This window comes from Chenopodium quinoa, unplaced genomic scaffold (genome assembly GCF_001683475.1).
Source record: "Chenopodium quinoa cultivar QQ74 unplaced genomic scaffold, ASM168347v1, whole genome shotgun sequence".
NCBI classification, from domain to species: Eukaryota; Viridiplantae; Streptophyta; class Magnoliopsida; order Caryophyllales; family Amaranthaceae; genus Chenopodium; species Chenopodium quinoa.
Window position 1 is genome coordinate 263,288 of NW_018744301.1, and position 4,860 is coordinate 268,147.

The window sequence follows — 4,860 nt, forward strand, 5'->3', positions numbered from 1 at the left end:
ATAATAAATTTCTACTTGTTCAAAAGCAATTAACATCCTTTGTGACCATCTCTTATAATTAATTCCATCAAGAGACTCAACCTTAGACAAATCTAGGTATAGACGAGTTTGAGAATTGCTAGTCATGATATCAACAGAATAAATCAAAATATTTCGCTTCTAAATTGTTGGTAAAATAACTGTTGAAATCAATAACAAACAAAAGATTAGAACTTTCCTGGATTGAAGATCCCAAACTCACAGTCGCGCCGTGGAACAATAATCCACTACCTTAGAAGCGAAATACGCCACCACCGGTACAAGTTTCCTAGTGACGCACGCCCCCCAAGTTTAACGCAACTCTCTCCGTAATCCGTGCACCCGAACTCGAAGAGTGGAATTGCTCAAGAACTGTTCAGATCTCAAAAGGTAGGTTTGTGTTTTTGGCTAGAAAGTGAATGAATATCATGAAAAAGGTATGACTCGTATTTATATGAGTCCATGAAATAGGAAACACGTAATCAAACCGACCTAGGAAAAAAGGCAGGCCCGATCGGGCGGCAGCCGACCGATCGGGCGCGAGATCAGATTTTTCCAGACGTAGCTTCGCGCCCAGTCGGGCGAAGCCCGCCTGATTGGGCGATCTGAAATCCCCATTCCGGGCGAGCCATCGGGCAAAGCCGTCCGATCGGGCTCGTCAAAACCTTGAGTCCGCCGCCCGGTCGGGCGAAGCCCGCCTGATCGGGCGCGAGAGATCTCGTAGAAAAACTCTTGTCCGTCGCCCGGTCGGGCGAAGCCCGCCTGATCGGGCGCGAGAGATCTCGTTTTTTCCTTGACCACCTTCGCCCGATCTGGCGCGAGTCATCCGATTGCATTACTATTTCCAACAATGCAGGCAATAACGTAAATCATGTTTAGAGCTATATAAATATGCAATAACTAGCTACTGTCGAAAAAACAAAGAAATTAGGTTAAATTACCACATCATTGATCAATAATTATCACTTCTTAATGACATGATTTTTTCGTATTGTCATGAATGACATCGTTAATTACATTAATAAGGCAAAATAAAGTCAACCAATCTCTTAGTATTTAACAACTTACTGACCATCTACACATCTTATACATAAAAAAGAAATACAAAAGATATAGAACACCCTTTGTTAGCATTACTAACAACGAGGTTTAATTGGTTATTAGAAGATGATCATTCGTATTCTTTTCGTAATATCTCTTCTAACATCTCTATGTTCTGCTAACATTATTGCTTTCGACTATTGTGTTGGAGATTTAAGCTTACCTTATGGAACATTGGAACAACGGGGTATTCTTGTAAGGATCCTACAAAAGTCACGGTAGATGATTTTGTTTATTCCGGTCTGAGTGTTGCAGGTAACACATCAAACCCTTTCAAATCGGGTGCAAGTACTGCACTTGCCTCTCAGTTTCCAGGGTTGAATGGTATGGGCATTTCGATGGTACGAGCAGACTTAGATGTTGGTGGAGCCGTACCAATCCACACACATCGCGTGTCTGAGCTACTCATTGTCATCGAAGGAACGATCATTGCTGGATTCATTGACACAAATAATACAGTTTTTATAAAACATTGAATAAGGGGGAAATGATGATTATCCCTCCTATATTACTTCATTTTCAGGTTAATGTAGGATCAACGCCGGTGCTTGCATATGCAACTTTCCCAAGTGAAAATCCTGGTGTCCAATTTGTTTATGGTGCATTGTTTCAAAGTAGTCTTTCCTCGGAGTTGGTTCAGAAGATTACTTTGATAGATCAGGCACAAGTGAAGAAGCTCAAGAAAATCTTTGGTGGCACTAATAATTGAAGTGCTTTCACATTTTATATATGTAATAATCCTTTTTTTTTTTTTACAAATTAATCAGTTTTATGTGATGGATGCGTCCATGATTGTCATTTGTAAAAATAAATAGCCGGTACGATGCGGCATTTAATCACTATACCACATCTTTTTATATACTTACTAGTGGTTGTGTATAGGACTCTAGTGCCACTTATCTATATCTATACTTAGTATTTAAAAACTATAACCAAGAAACTAAGAAAGACACATGTCCTCATCTATTCTATTACACTTCTCTAACCATAGTGCCACATGTCATTTTACACTATTAATTTTTTATTACACCATTTTTTAATTCTTTCATTAAACTTATACTTCATATTTCATACACACTTCATCTCTTCATCGTCATCTCTCCCCTTTAATTAAACTTTTCCTATTCTCTCTTTAATTTTAGCCCTTCCACCTTCTATTTAAGCCTCTTTTTCGATTAAAGTTCCAAAATTTTAAATTCTTTAATCATGTTTCCGATTACATATTATACCCTATAATGGCTTATTGATATTTCCTCACTTATCTTTAAATACAATTTTATATGAATAACCTGTGCACGGGCCACAAGGCTAGTTAGTAGTAATCACATATTCACATTGCACATTCCCCTTACATTAGTCATTACTTGTATTTATATACTTATAGGGTGTTTTATATATTTATTAGGTTTGACTTTTGAAGTTTGGATTTGGAATGAGTAAAACAGAATCAAGTTCCAATGCATACTGCTTTGACTTAATTTTTGAATTCCAACTCATGTTACTCTTGAATGCGGTTTTACTATTTAAAACTCTAACAACACTGGACTATGCATAATTGGAGGAAATTTCCTAAACTTTTTTTAAAAAATTAACAACACTGGACTATTATGTCAAAACTTTCTTTATAAATTTATTTGTAATATTTTATAACCAACCGGAAAAACTTTTAGGTGCCTTGACCGCCCCAACTAAGATCCGCCTCTAATTAAACGCATTGCCGCGATTCAACCACTAAAAAAAATATACATATGGAAACCATTTCCCACTATAAACATTTTTTGTTAAACCGAAGGAAACCATGATGAGTATAGAAAGTGGATGATGTGGTAACACAAAGATGATGAGACACAAATATCCGAAGTAACACTGTAAACACAAATTTTAAATCTGCAAAATATAGATTCAAAATAAATGTAACAAAGTGTTAATTTTATTAATATGATAATATTGGGTACAATCTCTAATTTGATCCTCTGATTCGATCTCCACTTTGACCAGACCTTTGACTTATCTTTGATGTAGACCTTTGACTTGTTGTTGATGTATACCTTTGACTTGAATTCTTGATTGAGGGCCGACGAGGCTTGATCTCGATCAATGACTATTTGATGTAGAGATTTTGATGATTTGAAGTCCTTCTTTCCTTCGTGTTGAGGGTCGTCGAGGCTTGATCTCTTCCACGAGTGATCTTCTAGAGTACAACGGCACGTCGAATGCTTGTTGTTCTTCTTCTAGGCTTTGAGATGTTTTCAGAGTATTTGAGAGGCTTTTTTGTATTTGATTCTCCTTATTTTCTCTAGGTTTCTCTCTAAGTTTTTCTTTCTGTTTCCTGAGACACCCTAGGGTTAGGGTTTGATGTACAATGGAGGTGGGTCTGCTTGGTTATTATAACCCATTTTTTTTATGGGTTTAAACTATTAAATAAACAATTTAATTAAAATAACTAAAATGGGCTAATTTAATTTATTCACCCAATTTAATTAATTTTAATTAATAGTCAAAAATTAGCATCAACTCAAGAAATTAACTTTTGACCCATATAATATCCAATGTGGCACTTATATAAATTTTTCGTGCCTACAAATTGCCCCCTTCGAGATCGGTCACGGACACGATTTGGAGTGTTTGATCGTGATCGGACTCGAAACTTTTTTTTTTTTTTTTGTTTTGAAAGAAAATGATAATGCTCTTATGAGCTGAGTTTTCATATTACAATGTAACAAACTCATTCTTCCAACACCTACGAGAATGACAAAATGCTTGGCTTTATCTCTTTTTTTTTTTGTTTTTTTTTTTTTTTTTTTTGTGTGTTTCATTATAAAGAGGAATAATGAAAGATAAGTTTTGAAACATTCAAGCTGAAACATTCCCCAACTCACGTATTAGTCAACAACTTGATAAGTTCTATATATACCAAGTCTATCTTGTCAAGAGTTTGTTAACTCCATCAAATTTATCCTATAAATATAGGACCTTGGTGAAGTTTATATTTTGCCATTGAATATCCAAACGTGAGAAAGGAGAAGTCATTCTTAGCCCATGATACTATGGAGCTACTACTTGAAGGTATCGAACCGGCACCCGCCATGGAGCCACGGAGGAGCACCATTTTCTTGACATCAATAGCATATTAGCATGGGGAAGTCGTCACACCACAAGATTCAAACGATGCCACAGTAGAGGGAGCCGCCATGCCACGCCACGACTAATGCCACACTAGAGGGAGCCGCCATGCCACGCCACGACAATTGATTTGATACCACGCCGAAACACCACGCCAAGAAGATGAGGAGTCAACATCGAAAGTCATTGTCTTTTTCTTTTTTTTTTTTTTTTTTTTTTTTTCAGGTTTGTACGTGATCTTTCTTTGTTCCCTGGAGAGCCATCATCAATCTCGGAAGCCCAGGTCTCGACCAGAAGTGCACCTTATACAGACGACACTGCTAGAGCATCGACACTCATCAGACTCCGAAACTGGTACAACGCTACGGAAGAGGTACAACACTGCTGGAAGTACTCTTTCTCGCTTTAGCTCATCAAACCGCACTACGGAGCCTTGACGTCCCCGTCTACGACGCACCATACTTTAGTTCACGACCTGAGTCTTGATCGCATCATGTTGAAGCTACGTTCAAGCCTCTCGTACGCGTAATCTTGGCTGGATAGACAACCATACGGACTATTTCTTGAGTGACTTGATAATAGGTCGTATCATCGTATGCTCTGAAATTTGAAGTTGCT

General features: G+C 37.5%; 1 pseudogene; it reads left to right on the top strand.

The window, feature by feature from the left end:
- The first annotated feature begins 1,034 nt into the window (after positions 1-1,034).
- LOC110695591 lies at positions 1,035-2,340 on the top strand (annotated as a pseudogene).
- The last annotated feature ends 2,520 nt before the right edge of the window (positions 2,341-4,860 follow it).